Genomic DNA, 27,342 nt, shown 5'->3' on the forward strand with positions numbered 1-27,342 from the left:
TTTGAAATGCACATAACCCACCCATTCCATGCCTATTGCCATAACCCCCTTTTCAGTTGCATGCATTAGAATTTACACGCACCATGTTGTAGAATATGCCTAGAAAGATGTGCGTGTAAATTCAAATTAAAGCCAATTAGTATTGCTAAGTCTCATTTATCAGCGTTGATTGCCTTGTTAATCAATTAAATTGTGCACACAATTTGGCCATGCAGCCAAATTAGTGCACACAACTTAAGGCGCTATTTAAAGAATTTGGGTGTTTCTCTCTCCCCAGTACCTTATTGTCCCCAAAGACACTCTCTCTCACACCCTTCCCCCTGCCATATTACATCTCTTTCTTCTTTCTTCTCTCTCCAAGGCTCTCTCATCCTTCCCCACTCTCAAAAGCAATCTCTCATCCCCCTCCTGAAGGAACCCTCTGTCTTCCTTCCGTCCTCTTTTCTCACTCCTGGAGAAGACACTACGTGTTCTCCTTTCCTCGAGCGAACGCTGCTTTCCCCTATAGCTCAGGATCTCTGCCTCTTCCTATACATAGACACATGCACACACAGATAAATCCAGAGATCTGGATCTATCTTTATTTGTATCTAAAAATGTGCTTGTGTATGTGTGTCTGTGTATACACAGACACAAACATATATAGATACATATAAATGTGTGTGTCTCTGTATGGTTTATGGTTTACCCCATCATGTATTTTCATGTGTATTGCTGCCCACACTGGGAAGTCTCTTCAGAAAACTCCCTGTCCACTATTACCAGAGTCTGGCTTTTAGCTCTTGAAAATTAATGGCTAAGTGAAGGTGGAGGGAGGCGGTGAAAGGTCAGCTGTAATTAGATCTAAGCAGAGGAGAGCACAACAAATAATGGCTTCCAATATCAATAAAACCTAAAATGTTTTTAATATGCTTAAGTGCTGAGACCCGCAGAATCCTTCTTCTGTATTGGATTTCGTCCCTCTTGTATTTCCTTAAATATTTGGCTTCTGCCCTTTGTATTTTGATTACACAGTTCATCATTTTTATGGCCTCCTATGACCTCATGGTCATGTATAGGGGAGGAGGGGAGTGGGGTCCCATTTTCTGGCTCATGAGATGCTGAGACCAGAGTGAACCACAGGGAGGTATCAGCCCAAAGCCTTACTCCACACAGGATACAGATCATTAGGTGTTGGTTTTGTTCCCTCTGGGTTTCTCTGGTGTATTTGATGAATTTTCAAGACCTCAATGCTGTGATGCCAATCCCCCAAAAGCCTAAAAATCCATGCATAGACCACACGCAGGGAAAGCCACAGGGTGGGGCTTTATGTATCAAGGGATTGCTCGACTGTCAGCAGTTATCTTTCCTATGGGTGCTTCCTCTCTTTCTTATTTCAGTTCCCAAAGGGTCCAGAGCAAGACTTCATACAGGGTGGGAGTTAACTGAAAGTTCTACATGAGAAATGTCAGCTTCCTGCCAGCCACAGCAACCTATGGCAAACTTCAAGTGGGAAGGGGTGGTAAGACACAGCTGGTTCTTTGCAATGGAGAGAGCAAACTGAGAGGTGAGGCAGGCACCTGACTGGTTCAGTAGGGAGAGGGATAGAAGTCCTAAGAATATAAAAAGAGGGAGCAGGGGACTGCATGAGGAAGGGAGAGTACTAGAAAAAGGTAGAGGAAGACCGCATGAAGAGGGGGAAGTCAGAGTCAGTGACCTAGGTGAATTCAATTAACTTCAAGGCCCCTAGGCACCCCCCTGAGATTTTGATAAACTCAACAGTAATGATCACCTCAATGTCACGCCTGCCAGAACAATCACACATTTAAATATTAAGCTTTATTCAATATATTCCTAATGAGGGCGATTTCCAAAAGCCATTTATCTGGGTAAATTTGCTCTTTGGAAATCTCCAGGCTGGTGGTTCTTTTGAGTTTGTGTGGTTGTCAGGAGTAGGACTTCTTGCCAACACCTTTAAAGCAGCTGCCCTAGGCAATCACCTAGTCTTGCCTATGGGTTGGGCCAGCCCTCGGGGAAGGCAAGAAGATAAACAGAATTGCTGAGCATTACCAGAGGCAGGGGATATGGAAAAAGGAAACAGCAGCACTGTACTAGGAGTGAGATAAAAGAGGAAAAAAAGCACGGGAGGTGGTGGAGATGAAAACGGTAACGGAATTCAAACATGCGTGGGATATGCATAAAGGAATCCTGTGCAGAAGGAATGGATCCTCAGAAGCTTAGCCAAAATTGGGTGGCGGAGCAGGTGGGGGAAGAGGGGTTGGTGGTTGGGAGGCGAGGATAGTGGAGGGCAGACTTATACGGTCTGTGCCAGAGCCGGTGATAGGAGGCGGGACTGGTGGTTGGGAGGCGGGAAGTACTGCTGAGCAGACTTGTACGGTCTGTGCCCTGAATAAGGCAGGTACAAATCAAGGTAAGGTATACACATATGTTTGTCTTGTTGGGCAGACTGGATGGACCATGCAGGTCTTTTTCTGCCGTCATCTACTATGTTACTATGTATGAAGGAAAAGGCAGGAACAGAAGTACTACATGAGGGAGGGGAAATCAGAAAGAGAGTAACAGGAGCACTGTGTGAGGAGAGTAATAGCAGAAAGGGGGAACAGGAGCAATGCATGAAGAGAGGGATAGCAGGAAGGAGGAGCAAGAACACTACAAGGGGGCCCAGGGGAGGCAGGAAGAGGGTGTAGGAATACTGAACGAGGAAGGGAAAGGCAGGAAGGGGGAACAGGAGGACTGTTTGAAGAGAAGGGAAGGCAGTAAGGAGGAGTAGAAATAATGAGAAGGCGGATATACAGAAAGAGGGAACCAAAGTTGGGAGTCCTGCAAGAAGAGAGGAAGAAAAGAAGAGGGAACCAGGGCATTTCATGAGGCGAGGGATAGTAAGAGGATCAGGGGCACTGCATGAGGAGAGGGATAAGATTGGGAACTGAAACGCTGTGTGAGGAGGGGAAGAAAGGAAAAGGGGGCCAGAGCACTGCATGAGGAGAGGGATAGAAAGGGGAACAGGAACACTGAATGAAGAGGAAAATATAGCAAGAGGTAACAGGAACATTGCAAGAGGAGTGGGAGGAAAGAAAGGGAGAGCAGGACTAAAGCACTGAACGAGAGGGGGCAAACAGAAAGAAGGAGCAGGAGCTCTGCAAGAGGAAGGAGATGCAGGAGCAAGACACAGGAGCACTGTGTGAGGAAAGGGCAGAGCACTGGAGCACTGTAGGAGGAGGCAGGAAGTGTAACCTATCATGCTGGCTGTTGTATAAAGAGTAGTTACTCACCTGTAACAGGTGTTCTCCGAAGACAGCAGGCAATATATTCTCACTGATGGGTGACGTCACGTCGGCCCGGAGGACTTTCCAGCAAAGTCCATGACAAAGTCTAAAATGTCCCCCGTCGCGCGGGCGGATGCAGTGCGCATGCGCGCGTCCACTTTCCCGCCCGCCGCGCGGGCACATTCCTCAGTTAATTACAAGAATTAGAGGAATACAACTCCAAAGGGGAGGTGGGAGGGTTGTGAGAATATATTGCCTGCTGTCTTCGGAGAACACCTGTTACAGGTGAGTAACTACTCTTTCTCCAAAGACAAGCATGCCAATATTCTCACTGATGGGGTATCCCTAGCCCCCAGGCTCACTCAACACAACAAAGAATGGTCAATTGGGTCCCGCAACGGCGAGGACAAAAAACAAAATTGACCTGAAACCAAATTCAACTAACTGAGAGTGCAGCCTGGAACAGAATAAACATGGGCCTAGGGGGGTGGAGTTGGATTCTAAACCCCAAACAGACTCTGCAGCACCGACTGCCCAAACCGACTGTCGCGTCGGCTATGCTGCTGAAGGCAGTAATATGATGTGAATGTGTGGATCGAAGCCCACGTCGCAGCTTTGCAAATCTCTTCTATGGTGGCTGACTTTAGATGAGCCACCGACGCAGCCATGGCTCTAACATTATGAGCCGTGACATGACCGTCCAAAGTCAGCCCGGCTTGGGTGTAAGAGAAGGAAATGCAATCTGCTAGCCAATTAGAGATGGTGCGTTTTCCGACAGCAACTCCCCTCTTGTTGGGATTAAAAGAAACAAACAGATGGGCGGACTTTCTGAAGGGGCGCGTCCGCTCCACGTAACAGGCCAGTGCTCTTTTACAGTCCAAAGTGTGCAACTTGCTTTCGCCCGGGCTCAAGTGAGGAGGGGGAAAGAATGTTGGCAAGACAATTGACTGGTTCAGATGGAACTCCGACACCACCTTCGGTAGAAACTTTGGGTGGGTGCGGAGGACTACTCTGTCATGATGAAAGACAAGGAATGGTGCATGAACTACCAGGGCTTGAAGCTCACTGACCCTACGAGCTGAAGTAACAGCCACCAAGAAAATGACCTTCAAGGTCAAGTACTTCAGATGGCAGGAATCCAGTGGCTCAAAAGGAGTTGTCATCAGCTGGGTGAGAACGACATTGAGATCCCATGGCACTGGAGGAGGTTTGATAGGGGGCTTTGACAAAAACAAACCTCTCATGAAACGCATGACTAAAGGCTGTCCAGAAATCGGCAAGCCATCAACATGTGAATGGTAAGCACTGATAGCGCTAAGGTGAACCTTGACCGAGTTAGTCTTAAGACCGGACTCGGATAAATGCAGAAGGTACTCAAGCAAGGTCTGTGCAGGACAAGAGAAAGGATCTAGACCGTTACTGTCACAGCAGACGGCAAACCTCCTCCATTTAAAAGAGTAACACTTATGTGTGGAATCTTTCCTGGAAGCAAACAGAACTCTGGAGACACCCTCAGAGAGACCAAAGGAGGCAACCTCTATGCTCGCAACATCCAGGCCGTGAGAGCTAGAGACCGGAGGTTGGGATGTAGAAGCGCCCCCTCGTTCTGAGTAATGAGGGTCGGAAAACAATCCAATCTCCATGGCTCTTCTGACGAAAGTTCCAGAAGAAGAGGAAACCATATCTGACGGGGCCAAAAAGGCGCTATCAGAATCATGGTTCCCTGGTCCTGCTTGAGTTTCAGGAGAGTCTTCCCCACTAAAGGGATGGGAGGATAAGCGTACAGGAGTCCTGTCCCCCAAAAAAGGAGGAAGGCATCCGACGCTAGTCTGCCGTGGGCCTGGAGTCTGGAACAGAATTGAGGAACCTTGTGAGTGTCCTGGGAAGCAAAAAGATCTATCGACGGAGTTCCCCAAACTCGAAAGATCTTTTTGGCAATAGTCATGTTCAAGGACCACTCGTGAGGCCGCATAACTCTGCTCAGTCTGTCGGCCAGACCATTGTTTACACCGGCTAGATAAGTGGCTTGGAGAAACATTCCGTTTTGATAGGCCCATAGCCACATCTGCACGGCCTCCTGGCACAGAGGACGGGATCCGGTACCCCCTTGCTTGTTGGTGTAATACATTGCCACTTGATTGTCTGTCTGAATGAGAACAATTTTGTTGGCTAGCCGATCTCTGAATGCCTTCAGAGCGTTCCAGATCGCTCGCAATTCCAGGAGGTTGATCTGGAGATGCTTCTCCTGAAGAGACCAAGCTCCTTGAGTGTGAAGCCCATCTACATGCGCTCCCCACCCGAGGAGGGATGCATCCGTCGTCAGCACTTTTTGAGGCTGAGGAATTTGGAATGGGCATCCCAAGACCAGATTGGATCGAATGGTCCACCAACTGAGGGAATTTCGAAAATTGGTGGACAGCCGGACAACATCCTCTAGATTCCCTGTGGCTTGAAACCACTGAGAAGCTAGGGTCCATTGAGCCGATCTCATGTGTAGACGTGCCATGGGTGTCACATGAACTGTGGAGGCCATGTGGCCAAGCAATCTCAACATCTGCCGAGCTGTGACCTGCTGAGATGCTTGCACTTTGGACACCAGAGACAGAAGTCTGTCTGCCCTGGGTCCTGGGAGATAAGCACAAGCTGTCTGTGTGCACAACAGAGCTCCTATGAATTCCAATTTTTGCACAGGGACGAGATGGGACTTGGGGTAATTGATGACAAAGCCCAGCATCTCTAGCACCTGAATAGTCATCCGCATAGACTGCAAAGTTTCTTGCGGGGAGGTGTTCTTCACCAGCCAATCGTCCAGATAAGGGAACACATGCACTCCCAGTCTGCGTAGCGACGCTGCCACAACGGCCAGGCACTTTGTAAAAACCCTGGGTGCAGACGCCAAGCCAAAAGGCAAAACACAGTACTGAAAGTGCTGTGTTCCCAGCCGAAACCGAAGATACTTCCTGTGGGCTGGAAGTATCGGTATGTGAGTGTAAGCATCCTTCAAGTCCAGAGAGCATAGCCAATCGTTTTTCTGAATCATGGGAAGAAGAGTGCCCAGGGAAAGCATCCTGAACTTTTCTTTGACCAGATATTTGTTCAGGGCCCTTAGGTCTAGGATGGGACGCATCCCCCCTGTTTTCTTTTCCACAAGGAAATACCTGGAATAGAATCCCAGCCCTTCCTGCCCTGGTGGTACGGGCTCGACCGCATTGGCGCTGAGAAGGGCGGAGAGTTCCTCTGCAAGTATCTGCTTGTGGTAGGAGCTGAAAGACTGAGCTCCTGGTGGGCAATTTGGAGGTTTGGAAATCAAATTGAGGGTGTACCCGCACCGGACTATTTGAAGAACCCACTGGTCGGAGGTTACGAGAGGCCACCTTTGGTGAAAAAATTTTAACCTCCCCCCGACCGGCAGATCGTTCGGCACAGGTACTTTGATTTCGGCTATGCTCTGCTGGAGCCAGTCAAAAACCCGTCCCTGGTTTTTGCTGGGGAGCTGCAGGGGGCTGCTTCGGTGCCCGCTGCTGACGAGAGCGAGCGGGCTGGGGTCGAGCCTGAACCGGCTGACGGGAATAAGGAGTGTACCTACGATTTCTAGAAGCGAAGGGAGCACTCCTCTTTCCCTTAAAAAACTTCCTAGCAGTGGAAGTGGTTGCAGAAGGCGCCCGGCGGGAGAGAGAGTCCATAGCGTTATCACGCTGGTAGAGATGATCAATCATCTCTTCAACCTTCTCTCCAAAAAGGTGATCCCCCCGGCATGGGATATCTGCTATTTTCCGCTGAGTTCTTTCCTCCAGGTTAGAGGCACGCAGCCATGAGAGCCTGCGCATCGCTATACCTTGAGCGGAAAAGCGAGATGTCACATCGCAAGTGTCAAAAATGCCCCTGGACAGGAACTTGCGACACGCCTTCTGCTGCCTGATCACTTGGCGAAAGGGTTCAGCTTTCTCCTCAGGGAGTGTATCTACTAAACTCTCAAGTTGCCTCACAGAGTTCCGTAAATGCACGCTCGTGAAGAGCTGGTAAGACTGGATTTTGGAAGCGAGCAGACCAGCCTGATACGCCTTCCTCCCAAAAGAGTCCAGAGTTGCATATTCTCGCCCCGGGGGCGCCGAGGAGAAATTTCTGGAACTCTTGGCTCTTCTGAGGGCAGAATCCACCACCGCTGAATCATGAGGCAATTGGGTCTGCATGAGACTGGGTTCCCCGTGGATCCTATATTGGGACTCAGCTTTCTTAGGGACGGTTGGACTTGAAAAAGGCTTCTCCCAGTTCCTTAGCATAAGTTCCTTAAGAGTCTCATGAAAAGGAACTGTGGCAGAAGATGAAGGTGGAGATGGATAGTCCAGAACCTCAAGCATTTTGGCTCTGGGCTCGTCCACAATTTCCACGGGGAAGGGGATGGCCTCAGACATCTCCCGAACAAAAGATGAAAAAGACAAGCTCTCGGGAGGAGATAGCTGCCTTTGTGGCGAGGGAGTGGAGTCAGATGGAATGCCTTGAGAATCCTCGCCAGAGAACTCCCCATGCATTCCTTCATCATCCTCGGATGAGGTACCATCAGATGGGGCTAAAAGCTCAGACAGAGCCGCCCGAATCTGAGCCCGTCTCGACAAAGAGGCATGATGGCCTCTATGATGGTGCCGAGAAGTTGATGGTCCCTGAGGCTCCGGGGAAGCTTCCTGCTCCGATGTCTCGGGAGAGTCAACTTGGGAGGTCAAAGGCACCGGCACCGGAGACGGCACCGGTGAGACAGACCTCACCACAGGCTGAAGGCCTGATGCAGGAACATCCGGCATCGGCAATGTCGACACCTTCGACGCCGTCGGCACCGGTGCCTCTGAAAGCATCGACACCGGCCCCGTCGACGCCGTCGGCACCGACAACCTCGATGCCGACTGCCACTGCTGCATCATGTTCAAGAAAAAAGGGAACATGGCCTGCATACTCTCATCCACAGCTGGAGTCGGAAAAGGCTGCGGGGTCGGTTGAGGTGCCAGAGGCAAAGTCTGCTGAGGTTGGGGAGTGGGGACTCGGCTGCCAGCGACCCCACGCGTCGGAACCTCAGTAATAGAGGGAGAGCGATCCTCTCGGCACCGACGCTTCTCGGGTATCGAGTGCATCGATGACCCGGAGCTCCCGGTGCCGTGTCTCGAAGGAGATCGACGACGATGCTTCTTGGCCTTCGCCCGACGCATGTCATCGAGACTCCTCGGCACCGGAGAGGAGGACGTGGAATCCACACGTCTCCTCGGGGCCGGGTCCGACGCAGGACGGTCCCGGGGGGCCTGCACAGCAGGAGGCGCCGAGGCGGGTGGAGACCCACTCGATGCATCACTGCTCCCAGCGTGCATGGGTCTAAAGGCAGCCTGTCCCCTGTCTCCCGGTGCCGACGCCTCCTTCGACGTCGACTTCGACGACGTCGGCCTCGAAGACATCATCCTCGACGGCACCGACTTCACCGGCACCGACTTGCCCGGCGCCGGTTTGGAGGGCGCCGACTTAGACGACGTCGACGGCGCCGACGCCGAAGCACCGGGCCCAAAAATCTTCTCTCTCTGGGCGTCTCGAGAGAGCAGTGTCCGCTTCTTCATGGCGAGACACAATTTACAATTCTCCGAGCGGTGGTCCGGCCCAAGGCACTGAATACACCACGAGTGTGTATCAGTGCCAGAGATGGCCCGATGGCAGCGGGCACAAGGCTTGAAGCCGCTGGGCGTCTTCGTTGACATCTCGGGAAAAATTGTCCCTGCCAAATCAAAAGACGCGATTGTGTCTAGAAAAATAATGACACAGAAAAAGAAAAGAAAAAGACGGGAAAAAAATACCCGACCGAGCGATTTAAATAAAATCGCAGACTAAAATAAAGGAAACTTAATAAACGAAAACAATCTAAGATAACAAAAAAAGGATACTTCGCTTTTTTCTTTCTTCACCTCCGGGCACAGGAGGAACACGAAGACGAGATCGTCGAGCTCCGTGTCACCTCAGACGCGGAGAAGAAAAAACTGAGGAATATGCCCGCGCGGCGGGCGGGAAAGTGGACGCGCGCATGCGCACTGCATCCGCCCGCGCGACGGGGGACATTTTAGACTTTGTCATGGACTTTGCTGGAAAGTCCTCCGGGCCGACGTGACGTCACCCATCAGTGAGAATATTGGCCTGCTTGTCTTTGGAGAAGTCTCTGTGATCCCTCTAGGAAGTAGAGGGAGGGTGCACCTGGACAGAATATATCACTTCCTGTTGGTGTTGTGAGTTATAATAAAGCAAATAGTTGAGACAGTTTATCTGGCCTGAAAATTTCTAAATTCTTTACATGGAGTCAGAAGTAAATTAACCATGGAAAGTCGCATATCAGTTCCACTACCACTGAGATGGCAGGGGATTGCTAGGGTTGCCATATTTGCTGTAAGAAAGAAAAGGACACAAAATATCACCCCACACTGCCCACTGTCACACCCTCGCCCCACCCCGTCACTCTAACCCCCCCCCCCCCAAGAAAGTCAAATTCCCTCTCTCTCCCCCCATGTATATCCCCTCTCCAATTTTCCAGCCTCCCTCCACCTACATGACTCCAGGACCATTGACTACCCCTCCCCTCCTGTACCTTATTGTAGTGCCCTGGTGGTCTAGTGGCCTATTCGGGGCAGGAAAGAGCCCCCTGTCTTGCACTCTGTGTCACTTCAAAATGATTGCCGAGAGTTCAAGCAGTGACCTTGCAAGATGGGTGCAAGACCTTGCAAGACAGGTGCAAGACAGGTCTACAGCTGCGCCGGGCAGGAAAGAGGGGGGCTCTTTCCTGCCCCGAATAGGCCACAAAGTCTTGCCAGGTCACTGCTTGAAATCTTGGCAGCCATTTTGAAGTGACACTGGGTGTAAGACAGGTCTGCAGCTGTGCTGGGCAGGAAAGAGGGGGCTCTTTCCTGCCCCGAATAGGCCACTAGACCACCAGGGTGCTACAATAAGGTACATGAGGGGAGGGGAGGATAGGACACCCCCCCTGGCTGACGCTACCCGGTGCACTGGCAACTTAGAGAATAGCCTGAGTGTCGGATGTTGAGTATAAGGTCCTCACAACGGATGCACATGTGGAGCACCTGGAGGCGCAGTTGAAGGAATAAGTTTCCGCAAGGGCGGGACCAGAGGCAGAGCTGAGAGCAATGAGAAGGGAAGACAGGCTGAAGCGCCAACTCGCCGAGCCTGCTCGTGCTCGCCTTTCACTACTGCTGCCGCCGGGACCCCGGTAAGGTGACTTTTAAGTTATGGGCGGCATGCAGGAAGGCGAGGGGCAGGCGAAGGACTGTTGTGGGAGTGGGAGAAGAGGTCGGGCTGGAACTCGAGTCGGAGGGAGGGAGGGAGGGGCTGGAACTCAGAGGGAGGGGGGTCTGGAACTCGGAGGGAGGGAGGGAAGGGAGGGGAGGGAGGGAGGGGGGTGTGGAACTCGGAGGGAGGGAGGGGAGGGGGGCCTGGAACTCTGAGGAGAGGGGGGGCAAGGGGAGGAGGGAAATGCACCACCTGTATAAAAAAAAAATTAAGCACCCCCAATCATTTTGAAAAGTTGGCTCCTATGATTGTAGAGACACATAAATGTGTGTGTTTTCTCATACAGAAACACAGATGCACATTGTCTCCTATAGAATACATATGTACCTGCTGTCTAGTGTGTACACATGCTGAAATATGCACATGCTCTCTCATACACATACATAATCTGAAATTCATCTTCCGATTCCAAACGCATGAAGGGACTGAGCTGCTGACAAGGGCATCTGCTTTTCCTTTAACTGAATTTGCTGCTGAATATTATGTTAGGTGAAATCAATTAGAGCCCTGAGAGTTTCTAAATCTAATCCAAAGCCCCAAACAGGCACGAGCAGTCATCACTCTCCCTCTCCCCCGCCTCTCCGTCTCCTCTCTGGCCTCACTGCCTTTCTTCCTCCCTCTCCCACCTGTCTCCCTATCTCTCCTTCTCATTCTCTATCTCTTCCCCTTCCCCTGGCTTTTGTCGCCTACCAGCGCTTTTTCCCATGTGACTGCTCAGGTGACCTGCAGGTGAATTCTTAGAAAATGAATTTATCTTGTGAAGGGATATAAGGGCAATTATAGAAAGGGCACCACAAGTCAGGTGCCAAAAATCTGAACACTAAGCTAATTTTCTATAGCAGCAAATTTGCAGGTCAAATCTATTAGCGACTACTAGAAATAAGGTGCCTCAATCTACCTGCTCTATGGCAGACATAAATGTTTATGACTAAATATGACACCATCTGTGCACAACCGACAGTATTCTATGAAGTGGACAGGAATGGTTTCAACTACCCCGATATTGACTGGGTAAATGTAACATCGGGGCACGCTAGGGAGGTAAAATCCCTTGATCAAATCAAGGACAGCTTTATGGAGCTGACAAGAGAAGGAAAAATTCTACACCTAGTCCATAGTGGAGCACGTGATCTGGTGCGTGAGGTAATGGTGCTGGGGCCGCTTGATAACAGTGATCATAATATGATCGAATTTGATATTAGCTTTGAAGTAAATATACATAGGAAATCAAATATGTTAGCGTTTAACTTTAAAAAAGGAGACTATCATAAAATGAGAAGAACGGTGAAAAAAATTTACAACAGGCGTGGATGCTGTTCAAAAACACCATCCTGGAAGCCCAGGCCAAATATATTCCGCATATTAAAAAAGGAGGACGGAAGACCAAACGACAGCCAGTGTTGTTAAAAAGTGATGAGAAGGAAGCTATTAGAGCTAAAAGAAAATCCTTCAGAAAATGGAAGAAGGAACCGACTGAAAATAATAAGAAACAGCATAAGGAATGGCGGGACTATGAAAAAAAGATTGCGTTAGATGCAAAAACACATAGTAAAAATTTTTTTAGGTATATTAAAAGCAGGAAGCTGGCAAAAAAATCAGTTAAACCGCTAGATGACTGAGGAGTAAAAGGGGCGATCAGGGAAGACAAAGCCATAGCGGAGAGATTAAATGAATTTTTTGCATCGGTGTTCACCAAGGAAGATTTGGGTGGGATACTGGTGCCAGAAATGGTATTCGAAGCTGAGTCGGAGAAACGTAATGAATTCTATGTAAACCTGGAGGATGTAATGGGGCAGTTCTACAAACTGAACAGTAGCAAATCTCCTGGACCGGATGGTATTCATTCCAGAGTACTGATAGAACTGAAAAATGAGCTTGCGGAGCTATTGTTAGTAATATGTAATTTATCCTTAAAATCGAGTGTGGTACCGGAAGATTGGAGGGTGGCCAATGTAACACCGATTTTTAAAAAAGGTTCCAGAGGAGATCGGTTGGCTGGTCTTTTGCTCTCTCTATGGATTAACTTGTTTTTTATAACCATGTGCATACATAAAGGAATTATTCAAGCCAATCAGCTTCTTCTCAGAGAAAGTTGTTTGTGACCCCTGAGGCAGGCGCTTTGGTGCCGAAACACGGACCTTGTCGGGTCCTTGATATGAATATTCTGAATAAACTGTTTTTTTATATTATCTCCCTATTGGTTTGCACATTTGTCAGCCTCTACTTTTGCTGTTTTGCTTTGACTCTCCCTGTTGCTCTAGGTGGAGGAGATCCTGAAGACTTGGGGCTGGATGTTACTCTTTCTCCCCCAGTTCTCAACCCACCACCTCTCCCTGAAGGACGCTTATCCCAGCAGAGCTCCCCCGAATTGGAAAACGCTAAGGGAAGGCCTCTGGTTCGAGGTAGAAGGCGGGACCCGACGGAGGTTTGAGGCCTGTTGGTGTCTCAATTGAGCGTGTAGCTCCAACACAGAAGCCAGAGACTTTAACTTTGGAGAGCATAAGGGAAGCTCTCCAACAATTGGATATTACAGTGGCCAAATCCACGGCAGAAGTCTCTGCCTTAGTGAGTACTGTTGATACTTTATCTAACTCCTTAGAAGGCATTAAAACAGAATTTAATACTCAAATGGTTATAATTAAAGAAGATGTTAAGAAGCTGCAAGATTTTTCAGCTACAATGATAAAAGATAAAATGTTATTACATCGAGAAATTGAACAGATTGAGAACTATAATCGTACATTAAATCTTCGTTTTTTGAATTTTCCAAAGTCTCCGGGTGTTACCCCTTTGGAAGCATTTAAGAAATACTTGCTTGAAATCTTGAACTATACCCCGGAAACTATTCCCCTGATAAAGCGGATATTTTATATACCAAATAAAAGGGTCCCGGAGGAGTCTTTTGAAATGATCCCTCAAGAAAATAAGAAAGATCTATTGAAGGTATCTGAATTATTAGAAGCATCTTTATCTGAAGATTCTGAAAGAGTGACTTTATTGGTCTCATTTGTATTCGAGCAAGATCTAGAGGCGGTAAAGCATCTATCCTTTCAGAAATTACAAACTTTGTTTTATGGTAAGAAAATTTGGATATTTCCCGATGTTACAAAGCAAACTCAAGAAAGGAGAAAGGCTTTTCTAGCCCTGAGAATGGAAACTTTGGCAATGGGGGCGTCTTTCTATCTTAGCTATCCATGTAAATGTGTAGTTAAATATATGTATTTTTTCTTCCAGAACAATTGTGAGCCTTTATAGATTTAAAGAGGGTGACCACAGGTAATATCCAATAAATTGAGATTATGATATGGTATTGGGCGGGGTTATAGCATGTTAGGCATTCCTGAATTTATTCCTCTATGCTTGTCTCATGAGTTTATTCTTCAAACATGCCGTCCAAGAGTGGTCTAAAGAGGAATGAGATTATTTTTTGATTTATGCTGACATGTCATTTACTTGTCTGTTTTTCCTGTTCAAGTGTTTAACTTGTAAAGAATTTGTCTGAATAATAATAAAAAATAAAACAATTTACAGTTCTGTTGACGACTCATTTTTTGAACAGACCTTAGGGCATATGCTCTAGAGCAGTGTTTCCGAAGTCTGGAGTACCCCTTGCCAGTCAGGTTTTCGGGATATCCACAATGAATATGCATGAAAGAGATTTGAACAAACTGCCTCCATTATGTGCAAATCTCTTTCATGCATATTCCCTGAAATAAATATAATGCTCCCTTTAAGCTCCCTGAACACCAGACTGTGTTTCACCATGAAGGTTTCTTCAGGAGAGAGCAACATAAATCATCTCGAAATGGGCAGCGCACAGGACTTGCACCAGTAGGTGAGGTAGGCATATATAGGCAGAGCTGCCAAGTTACCCATTCCAGGAACATACTTTTTGACTGGTCCTCCTGGTTTTAAACTTACATTCCAAAGTAGTGTAGTATTTGTAGTCCATGATGCTGTCCATTGAAATCAATGCTGCAGGTCTCATAATACATCAGGATGAGGTTGACAAAAATCCAGAACTGGCCAAAATGTCTCCCTCCTGGAAAGGGTAACTTGGCAGCTCTGCGGGTGTATCTTTCACCTAATATGTTAGTAATCTAAAAAGGCAGAGATGACAAGTTACCCAGTTCCAGGCTGGAGACTTTGGGACAGTCTTGGATTTCTGAGCACCCAATCCTGGTATATTATGGGACTTACAGCACTGATTTCAATGGGCAGGATCAGGTACTATAAATCCCATACTGCTCTGGGATGTCAGTTCAAAACCAGTGGTGTCCCAAAATCTCCAGCCTGGAACTGGATAACTTGGCATTTCTGTAAAGAACAGTAGATGCCTACTGTTCATTATAGAACAAGCTCCCTCTGGGGGTGCACTGTGATAGGATTACCCCCATAATGCCTGATTTGTTAAACTTTGTTTCCATACACACAGAATGAGAGAAAATCTTTTTGATTCCTGCCCCAGGTATACTTAAGAGCATTTGCAGATCCAAATGCTCAAAGCACCATGAATTATGAAAGCAAATAGCCCTGTTGCTCCCTAGTAGCCAAGTCTTGCAGAAGGATAGAGGGGAAGTCCTGCTGCTCTTACTTTTGACTTGTTAATTGTGCTACTCCTGCCTCAGAAGGGAGGGATAGAACAGACCAGACTCTTTTTGCTTCTTCCACTGACCAGCCAAATGATGAAATCTAATTGTTTCAACCATAGGTGGGGGAAGGGGTGTAGTATCCTTTCGCTGTTGACCAGTCTTGCAGCTCCTGCTCTTCAGGTGATGAGAACCCTTTAGTTCCTGCTGCTGACTGACCATTGCTGATATGTTTACCCCACTGCTGCCTTGCCTTTCTGATTCCTCCCCAACAGGGATTGAGATGGTCAAGGATCCTGCTGCTCTGGCCCAGAGCTGCCATGTTGCCCAGTTCCAGGAAGGAGACTTTTTGTCTGATCCTGGTTTTAGACTTAAATCACAAAGTGGAGTGGCCTAGTGGTTAGGGTGGTGGACTTTGGTCCTGGGGAACTGAGGAACTGAGTTCAATTCCCACTTCAGGCACAGGCAGCTCCTTGTGACTCTGGGCAAGTCACTTAACCCTCCATTGCCCCATGTAAGCCGCATTGAGCCTGCCATGAGTGGGAAAGCGCGGGGTACAAATGTAACCAAAAAAAAGTGTTGTAGTATATGTAGTCCATGATTCAATCCATTGAAATCAGTGCTGCAGGTCCCATAATGCACAGGATGAGGTTGACAGAAACCCAGGACCAGCCAAAAAGTCTCCCTCCTAGAATGGGTAACTTGACAGCTCTGATCCTTGACATCCTCTCCTCCTGCCCTGAAAACATAGAGGGGGAAACTGGCTATCTTCTCTCTCCTTCTCCAAGCTCACTACCTGTTACTCTGATCCTATACCTACCCAGCGGCTCAGATCTATTTTCCCTACAGTCATCACTTCCATCTATCTTATTCTCAGTCTGTCACTTTCTACTGTAACTGTTCCTTGTGCCTTCAAGCATGCTGTGATCACATCACTCCTCAAAAAACCCTTACTGAACCTCCCTGTCATTCACTCCAGCTGAATTGACTTTCTCTTAGCTGAAGCCATTCCTCCATTCCAATGTACTTTTTAATCTCTGTGTTCCACTGAAGCAATGCTTCTGAAAGTCTGCTTGTCTGACATTGCTTCCTGGATGCCCCACCAATATAGAATTCCCCCTAAACCCACTTCTGTTTCTCCTTTTTCTGTTTCTATAGATAGCACTGTCATCTTCCAATAGTCTCCAATGTCCAGGTCATGGATGAAATGCAACAATAGGCTAATGGTCAGTTCAGTAGCCTGAGATCTAGGGAAACAGGATTCTCTTCCCACTGCTGCTCCTTGTGACTCTGGGCAAGTTGTTTAACCCTCCATTGCCCCAGCTGTAAAATAATTATCAACAGATATCCCCACACAGGAACCTCTCCTGGCCAGTTAAATTGTTTTGAATATCGACCCTATAATTTCACTATACCAGAAAAACCCTTGGATCGTGGACCTGAAGGAAGTGCAGAGGTTGACATGAAAACAAGGGCATTGTCAGGGCTTTTTTTGAGGGGGTACTTGGGGGTACTGAGTACCGGCATCTTTTCCATTGTCTGCTAAAATTGACCCATGGACCCCAAGTTTTAATGAAAGAGACACACCAATTCTGCCTTGTCATAGATTCTCTGACTGGTTGCAGGGGGCCTGACTATTATGGGGTGGGTCCCTCAGTGATCACCCCACCTCTGAAGGGCGACCTAGCATTTGAGCACCGGCACCTTTTTTGCTAGAAAAAACACACTGGGCATTGTTAACATTTGGCACACAAAGCCTATTCCCTGAACTGTGCTACAATGTACCTGTTAGCTGCTCCAGGCAGGAGACAGAGGAAGAGCCACTGGAGTTTGTCCTGCCACCACCACTGTCTTCTGCTGACTCAGCCAGGTTCTTTAAAACATTCAGGTGACACTATCTGTTTGCCAATCTCACAACATACATTTAGTGTAGAGGAAGTGTCTCGCATTATTAAAGTGGATTTTTTAGCCCTTTAACTAGTGATATTTTTATTTATTTAATTTATTGCCATGATATTTGAGTATCTTTGGCTCACTTGTTGCTGTTGTCATTTTCCCTCACTGTTCTGCTCCTTTAATTTTCCATGAGCTTGGTAACCTTCTTTGTTTTTTGCTTGGTTGGTTGGGTCATCTCACTGGTTTCTCTACATGATTATTTTTGTGAGAGCAGTGTTATGCTCCCTGTCATTGTCCTTGAGGGAGGGAGGGGTAGGACATGCAATGAGATCTCAACAGCTGTGTCTACCCTCTCCAAAATCATACCATTATCTAGAGACAAAATCACGAGCTTTTTCTTTTGCTGGCCCATCACTATGGAACGCTTTGCCAGGTTACCTAAAAACTTGTAAAAACATTCAACAATTTCAACGGTATATGAAGACCCATCATTTTGTAAAGGCTTATCCTGAAGAATGATTTGAACTGTGCTGAATCTGAGCTTGTGATTGTCTATGTCTCCATGTAAGTTTTTATGTATGTTAACCTGTTACCTGCTTTGGATAAAGGCGAGCTATAAATAAGATAAATAAATAAATAAATAATGTTGAAGCTGCTGAGCTTTGTAGGATGATAGGTGGTTGACAAGTCAGCCTGTCAGTTCCTTTTTTTTTTTCCTGACCTTTGTATTATTATGATTTTCTGCAACTTTTAAGTATTACTAAAAGAAGGATGGAGGGAGAGGCATTCTAATGAAGCTTTTTTACTGGGTGGGGCTGGGTCGCAGAAGCTGGAGGCAAGTGTAGGGATCTATAGCAGCCTGACTTATTTCGATTTTCTAGAGGTGGTGTGCTGGTGCTCTTAAGGACCAGTTGTAATATTGCAGTGTTGACTGTTGGGTGCCGTGCTGTTTCGGTCTGGCAGGTTTAGTCTGCTGATTTGTGTTATAGGTTCTGATTGTCTTATTTGTAAGCTTTCATATTAGTTCATTGGGGTTGATGTAATAAAATGTGGCTTTTAAAATGTCTTTATTGCCAAAATAAAATTCACAGCCGCATTGGGTAATCTCTTCTTGGTTATTTAAGAAAAATCTGAATTTGTGTTGAAGAACAATTTGTCTGTTAAACCATAATCTGTCTTTTTCCAGATTCTGTTGTCAGTCCCACGATTTACAGCAGGACTCTAGCAGGTTTACATTTTCTTACAGACATTCTGCTGTATGGAATAAAAGATGTCTAATGTGTTTTGTTTTATTTTATTTTTTACAGGATTGCGTGTGATGGGAGGAGACAAGTGTGATTTTTTTTTTCAATTTTCGAAATCATGGGGGGGGGGGCAGGGAGGAAGAGAAAGGGACAAGCTGAGGAAGAAAAGGTGACAATCTGCTCATGGATGGGAAGGAAAAGAAAGGGGGACATGCTGTTCATGGATTTAACTTTTTTGGAAATGTACATCTTTTCTAATTTTGTATTTAAACTACAGAAGAAAATGTGTCTCTGTTACTTTTACCTGTATTTTCACTGCTTATAGAATCTGGCATTCTTAGGGCTGTGCAGTGGGGGCAGGCCAAGGGTGGGGCTGGTGCAGCATTTTATTTTGTGTGTCCTCTTTTTTCTCTATAAATATGGTAACCCTAGGTGTGGGGGGGGGGGGGGGGGGGAAGAAGGAACAAGAAGATCTATGAGTCTGTGCACCAGATCTTTTGATGTATCTAGCAGCAACACCTCTGACAATAAGTATTGTTTACCTAATACTTCAGTTTTATTTCTATACCTTAGCATATTTTGCTCAGATTTGCCTCATTGTTTAAACATTGCTTTCCTGAATTTCCTGTGATGAACTGCAATGTTCTTCTCCAGACACAAGAACTGAGGTGACCAGCCTAGGCAATCACTGGAAATATAATGAGGTCCAAAAAGGAGAACCAAAGAGTCCAAAAGCTGGATGTTCCAAATAAGAAGCACAAAGTTCATCAGTCATGATAAAACCTCACAGCTAAAGAAACAGGACTCGACATGGCCGTGTTTCGGCATATGTGCCTGCGTCAGGAGTCCATTATTCTACTGTGTTGTTAATGTCAGCATGAGTAGAAGTTGTCAGATGAGAATGCCTAGTTTGATCATTGATACCAAAGAACAAAGATATGCAAGCCACTGAAGTTGAGCCAGCAAACGTGACTTCAGCCTTATCTTAACAATCACCATAAACACTGTCCAGAATCAAAAGGGCAAACGAGAGTCCTCTCATCATGAGGGTGTCATTACTTGCATCTCTGAGAAGCGGCCTCTGGGTCCCTCATAGCCTGATATATTAATAATCATCGCCTAGCATACATAGCCCTCCCACTTTTTATTGCTACAGAGAATTAACACAAACCATATGCTTTACCTGAAATTAGTAATAATTTTTGGCTCTTGACAGCTGCTGGTAACTGGCTCTCATTTCGCTTAGATAACTCAAAGCAGCAGGGTGCATACTGAGGCCTTCTCTCAGGCTCCATTTAATGAGGTGAGGCTGCATCTCCAGGAGTACCACAGCTCATCTGTGGAGGCAGCTTAATAGAGGCAGTGTAATAGGTTTTTAATAAGTGGATAGACGTGTCCGCTAGGACTCTGGCACTGAATGAGAACAGGAGTGATTGAATTAAATAGAAGGAACATGGCGTGCATGTGAATTTTAATGCAGAAATTATGGGTTTCTTTCAGGCCTGTTTGTAGATACAGTAACTTGGGAAGAAAGAATCAGTGAGAGGGATGCGTCTGGCCCCTTATCTCTGAAGTATTCTTATATCAGTAAGATGAGGGTCTTTGACTATTGTGTTTACAGACATGTGGCCCCCAGCACCCTGGAAGTCTAAAGAAGACTTGGGAGTGGAGCAAGGACCTGATTTAGAAAAAAACGTGTTGTTGGTTTTTTGTTTTGTTTTTTAAATATTATGAGAAATAGGAACAAAATCTTTCACAGAGCAGCTCCACAGTATTCGTTCCAAATATGTGGAACCTGACCTGGTACTGGTCTCCTGTTGGTGCAGAGAATGAGGACACATTTCAAGTGATAACTTTTTTTGAGAACCCACTTTGAGAATTAGTTGTACCACTGTCTGGAGATTTCATGGACCGGAGAAAGGTAGCTCTAGGTGGTGATTTTAAGATAATTCTGTAAGACAGGGGTTGACAAAATCTGTAAAAGAATAGTAAAGGAGTCTTAACCCACACCTTAGCACATCTTGTCTGTGAAAAGAGAAGAAATGTTTGTTTTTTTGGAAATTTCTTTATTAACGAATGGCACATGTAACAACAATATCCACAAATCCTGGAATGCACAACCCAGGACTTGTTTGTTTTAGCCTGCATAGAACCATAGACATTTGCAACCCCTGGGAGCCTGTCAGGCTGAGAGGCCATTGGGAAAATCAAGGCTTCCTCTCAAGGATTTGATTCTAAAGAATGTGGAATCCTGTTCTTGCAAGTAGAAGGCTGGGTACCTGCCAGAGGGACTTTACACATATTTGTAAAAATTTAGCTAAAACTCTTTAGAAAAAAACCCTCTTAAAACAAGAAGGTCTCTTGGCCTAGGCCTCAGGATATGGGGAAAGCATGGCTAGCTGCCTAATACTACACCTCACTCCCTATGGCTAGCTTCCTAGTACTCCTTTCTATTCCCCCATGGCTAGTGCCCTGATTTCATAAAGGTTGTGAGCTCTGGCCTCACTCTCTCAGTGATTTCTAAGAGCTGATTGTATACATTGCTCTTCACAGCTTAGATCAGTGTAAGGGTATGGAGGTCACTGTATGTAAACCACTTTAATTTTCATGTCCTGAAAGGCAATATATCAAGTGCCAATAGCATAAACAGAAAACATGTTTCTCATCAAGTCAGACCTCTCTTGCCACTCCCTCCCCTTCACTACTTGTAGTCAGGGGATAGAGACAGAAGCAGACAGACATATAGATTAGAGACAATACAGACTATTACAAGAATCTTGGAACTGTAGTTATTATTTTATTATTTTTTAATCATTATATGGCCCATTTTAGATGGGTCGTGAAGAGAGGAATAAAGATGTCCAGGTTGGGACATGCTCATTCCCCATGTATTTGACAAAAGGCTCGGCCAGACACAGAACCTTTTTTAAAATTCCTATATAGATGCCAGCAAATATGTGTATATTTGCTAGCACGAACAGGACAACAGCAATTTTAGAACTAGGTATACACAAAAATAGTATACTAACCCCCTGCTCCTATAAAAGTTGCCAAAATTTAGAAGCCCTGATTTGCACATGCAATTTAATAACATAATGAGTCAATTAGTGCCGATCATTGGCTTTGTAACAAGCAATCACTGGCACAAATTAGATTTAATTGGGACTAATGTGCGTAAATTTAGGCACGGGATCTGTGCCTAAAATGTATGTGCAGACCAAAAAATGGGGAATGGAAATGGGAGGGTCATGGGCATTTCAGGGTAGATTGGGGGCATGGTTTTGAGTTACGTTACACGCGTAAGCACAGAATATGGGTGCTCTGCGTGTAAAAATTTAGATGCAGGCATTTGCACCACATTTTCATTGGTACAAATGGTGGCACCTAAATTTATGTGTGACCTCTCCGCTTAAGTGTTAATTCACTAAACCGCGCTGAACTTTAGGAGCAGCTTATATAATATCGCTTAAGTGGGGTGATTTCGGCACCAAAGTTTAGGTGCCATTTATAGAATCTAGCCCTATATGTGCAGATAACAATTTTGCAATCTACACTATAGGTGGCAGCACTTAAACCACCCTGCACAGACAGCACTCCATAACTCTACCTCCCAGATCCACTCTCGACACAATCCATTCCAAAATCACTGGCGAGGGGAAGGGGTCCCCGAATCCCACCAATCCCCCCCCCCCCCCCCCACACACACACACACACACTCCCTTGTCATAATCCTTCTTTCTCTTATTTTGCCCTTTACTTCCACCATTGTGCTGAAAGCCAATCCCACAGCAGCAATTCTTCTTAAGTAATTAACTTCAGCATGAGGCCCTCCAGTTTTTTTTTTTTTGCATGCTTTCCTCTCCCACAGGCTTTCCGTCACCATGGAAACCAAGGAGGTGAGATTGAGACAGGAGGTGGCATGATGTCAAAAAGCTAAAGCCAATGGGTTCAAATCCTACTGCTGCTCCTTGTGATTTTGGGCAAGCCACTTAACCCTCCATTGCCTCAGGTACAAACTTAGATTGTGAGCCCTCCTGGGACAGAGAATTATCCAGTGTACCTGAATGTAACTCACCTTGAGCTACTACTGAAAAAGGTGTGAGCAAAATCTAAATAAATAAATAAATAAATAAAATAAATAAATTAGGTTAGTCTCTCTTCCCTCTCCCTCATGCAGCTGTCATCCCCACACACCCAAAAGAAAGTAAACAAACCTATGAGCTTCTGCATCCACGTTGTTGTTCCTTATTGTTGGTAGCATTTTTATTTGATCTCACTTATATTTTCAAACATGCCAGCTTGTGCAGCATATGGGTGTACACAGATAAAGTATCAGCTTCATCGGTTAGAGTAGTAATTAGTTCTAAATCGTAATCATTGTGTCATTTGGAGGAGCTGGTTATAGGGACTCCTTGTATTTGTGCAGATATGTTTCACCTAGTAAAAAGGCACCAAAACAGACATGTTATGAGAATCAGGTGCTCAACAATCAGAGTTACTATTTATATGTACAATTTACTTTTTACATTGATTAGGTTGAAACCTGGGAGCATTTAACATCTTTTTTTTTCCTGTGCATACATCACTGCATTCCTTTTGGTTTGTGGAATGCAGTAATATATTATAAAAGTGCATTTGCTTTTCTTTTTCTTACTATTTACAGAAAGGTATTAAATAATGAGGGAAAAGCTTCCTTCAAGCAGAGGTTCTGTCCAGAGTCAGTCTAAATGTGCCAACATTGTCCAGTTTGGCACACTATTAGCCACCAAGTTCATAGTTAATTATGTTCAGTGGAAAATAAATCTGTTGGCTGCCGGCTATGTGAAAATTCCTCACTGTTTCATTGTTGCTACCAAATATTACATATTATGGGCATTTGCTTTAAACCTTGATTGTTTTAATTTGTTTATCCAGACCTTACATGCACATGATATTGCTTTTTAAACCCAAAGGCGAATCCTAAGGGTGACTGAACAATTAGATATAAAGGATTAGATTCTATATATCATGCCTAAAAAAATTGGCACCAACAAAAATGCATCCAGGTGTATTCTGTAAAGTATGCCTAAATTTAGGCATACTTTATAGAATATGCCTTAATTTCCACGTATGCCTTAATTTCCACATTTACACTGAATGTCCGTCTGCGTGACATTTACTTGGTGTAAATGCCGACATCTAAATTAAGCATGGACCAAGTGTATTCTGTAACAATGTGCATAAGTTTTAGAAATGCCCATGACCCAGCCATTGCATGCCCATGGCCATGCCCCCTTTCCAACTATGCAACTTAGAATTTACGCACATCACGTTACAGAATATGCTTAAACAGTTGTGTGTGTAAAATTTAATTAATGCCAATTAGTGTCAATAATTGCCTATTAATATACAATTATCAGCACTGATTGTCTTGTTAGCTAATTAAGGTATGCACACAAAATCCAGAATATGACCAGATTTGTGTGCACAACTTAAGTTGTGCTTTATAGAATCCACGGGAAACTGTGTTGTTTCTGACTTTACTTATTTTGGACTGCTTTGGGCCCTACTGATCTGTACATCTGCTGTCTAGAATTTTGAAAGATGGAAATTAGGAAATAAGAATTAAGTTTTGGATGTACTCTGTATAAGTTGTTTACTTTTGCAATGTGTGTATAGATGCCTGTGTGTATGTAATAATGTTTGTATAACTGTCTCTACTTATGGCTATAATTTCTGAACATGCAGCATCTTTAAAGGACAGACTTTTAAATCTCAACTTTGGTAAATGTTTCAGACATATCCATCTACTTGCTCCTATGATGCTAATGAATTCTATTATTCTGTCTCACCGTATTTTCAAATGTAAGCCACACTGAACCCGAATTTGCTTTGGATAATGTGGGATATAAATGTAAAAAAACAAAATCCTTTATCCTCCACATTTTAAGGCACTGCCTATCCAGCTGGATGGTATGGCACAAGGAAAACAAAACTTTGGCCCAGTGAAGACTAACTCAAAACAACCCGTTCCTTAGCTGGGCTCTAGTATTACCATATTGAAAATGTGACCATACCATGTCATTATCGTTATGTTCCACTAATAAGTTAAATGATTAACTGGCTTTCTTGAAAGGATTATATAGCCTTTGGATGCATGACTAGGGATACAAACGCACACTTATTTATTCAATATCACAATTCCTCATGTACAGCCACAAAACAACCTTTTAGGGTGGACATTACTAACTGTATCCGATATCCTGTTATGACATTGTTATCAAATCTATGTAAGCCACATTGAGCCTGCAAATAGGTGGGGGAATGTGGGATACAAATGCAATAAATAATAAGAATAAATAATAGTGTTCACAATGAGCTCCATTTATTATCAACCAGATAGAATAGATAAGAGTTTTCAGTTTTGGCACCGTATAAATCAGCAGAAACAAATAATATAAGAAAGCCAGTGGACTGCATTAGGGGCTTATAGCCCATTTAGTTATGTTTAAACAAATGAGAGATCTGCATGAAACAAAATATGTATTTTTATTATTTTGTCTAGTAAAACCACTTGTCCCTGAAACAGGCTCAAAACAGAATAATCCATTCGTGTATCTAAAATGTAAACTTCTATAAAACAGATGAGGTGAAGATGTGATTCCATATGCCCCAATGAATGGAGAGTTTAATTTTACTTCCATTTAATTACAATATATTCCATCTTTATAACACTAGGCTTCCCAAGGCAGATTACAACAACAGCTAAGATGAACCTATCAGGAAACAGGATATCCTCAAGTAAATTTGCTGTATTCCATAGAACATCCTCATCCTCCTCGATCTAACCGCCGCTTTTGACACTGTCAATCATGACTTACTTCTTGCCACACTGTCCTCATTTGGGTTCCAGGGCTCTGTCCTCTCCTGGTTCTCCTCCTATCTCTCCCACCGCACCTTCAAAGTTCACTCTCATGGATCTTCCTCCACCCCCATCCCCTTATCTGTTGGTGTTCCCCAGGGATCTGTCCTTGGACCCCTTCTCTTCTCAATCTACACCTCTTCCCTGGGCTCCCTGATCTCATCTCATGGTTTCCAGTATCATCTCTATGCTGATGACACCCAACTGTATCTCTCCACACCAGACATCACCGCGGAGACCCAGGCAAAGGTATCGGCCTGCTTATCTGACATTGCTGCCTGGATGTCCAACCGCCACCTGAAACTGAACATGTCCAAGACCGAACTTATCGTCTTTCCACCAAAACCCACATCTCCTCTTCCTCCACTTTCTATCTCAGTTGATAACACCCTCATCCTCCCCGTCTCATCTGCCCGCAACCTCGGAGTCATCTTTGACTCCTCTCTCTCCTTCTCTGCGCATATCCAGCAGATAGCCAAGACCTGTCACTTCTTCCTCTTTAACATCAGCAAAATTCACCCTTTCCTCTCTGAACACACCACCCAAACTCTCATCCACACTCTCATTACCTCTCGCCTGGACTACTGCAACTTACTCCTCACCGGCCTCCCACTTAGCCATCTATCCCCCCTTCAATCTGTTCAGAACTCTGCTGCACATCTCATATTCCGCCAGAACCGATATACTCATATCACCCCTCTCCTCAGGTCACTTCACTGGCTTCCGATCAGATACCGCATTCAATTCAAGCTTCTCCTTCTTACCTACAAATGCACTCAGTCTGCTGCCCCTCACTATCTTTCTACCCTCATCTCCCCTTACGTTCCTGCCCGTAACCTCCGTTCACAGGATAAATCCCTCCTCTCAGTACCCTTCTCCACCACCGCCAACTCCAGGCTCCGCTCATTCTGCCTCGCCTCACCCTATGCTTGGAACAACCTTCCTGAGCCCTTACGCCAAGCCCCCTCCTTGCCCGTCTTCAAGTCTTTGCTTAAAGCCCACCTCTTCAATGCTGCGTTCGGCACCTAACCTTACCGTTCAGTGAATCCAGACTGCCACAATTTGACTGCCCCTATCGGACCGACCGTTCACTTGTCTATTAGATTGTAAGCTCTTTGAGCAGGGACTGTCTCTCTTTGTTAAATTGTACAGCGCTGCATAACCCTAGTAGCGCTCTAGAAATGTTAAGTAGTAGTAGTAGTAGTAGAAAAATGTGCACAAAATACAGAGTTTATTACTGCTGTTTCTACGAACTACAATAAATTTTAAGCTGTTTTAGTGATATTCAATTTTATTTCATGATATATATCTAGATATGGGAAGCTTTCAAATAAATAAAAAAGCTGTCAAATAAGTTTTTAAAAAAATTTTTATCCTCTACCTTTTAAAACACTGCCTATCCAACTGGAACAAGACTTTTTACAAATGGACCACGTGGCAGTCTGTTATTTCTTTTGCTATTCTTTTCAATAGTGTTTGCTATTGCTTTGGGTGAACTAAAATGGTGGCAAGCTCTGCCTACTGGCTTCAGCCCACATAATGGGCCAAATAGGCTCATGCTGTCTCTCATCTCAATCTGACCTCCTTGATGGAAACCCTTATCAGGGGTGGGACATCACAACACTTGTCAGCACACAAAGACAATGAAGTTACTAACTGAAGAAAAGTTGCTGCTGTGGGCAAAACAGTGGTGCCAGTCCCAGGTCAAGGCTTGCACATGGCAAAATAGTCTGATACCTATCAAACTTTCACACCAGAGGAAGTTTCCTACATCACCAAGGCCTAATCCAGACCCAAAGGGAGGAGATTCTGGCCTGATGAGAGTTGGACTCTAAGGGAGTCTTTTACTAAAACTTAGCTCAAGTTATCTGCAGCAGGCCCCATTTTATTCCTATGGACCCTGCTGCAGATAACTCAAGCAAAGCTTTAGTACAAGACCCCCTATGGATTTAAAAAAAAAAAAAAAAGATTAGCATTCCCTTCTCTATCCCTGAGAGGGATGGAGTTGAGCTAGAGCTGCTGGGCTCTGAGTGAAGTCCAGGGTCGAGGAAACGTGAAGTTTGAAGAAGAAGTTCATGGTACTTGGAAGGTATTTACACACTGAAAACCTTCCTGGTAATGGTCAG

This window comes from Microcaecilia unicolor, chromosome 4, assembly GCF_901765095.1.
Source record: "Microcaecilia unicolor chromosome 4, aMicUni1.1, whole genome shotgun sequence".
In the NCBI taxonomy this organism is placed as follows: domain Eukaryota; kingdom Metazoa; phylum Chordata; class Amphibia; order Gymnophiona; family Siphonopidae; genus Microcaecilia; species Microcaecilia unicolor.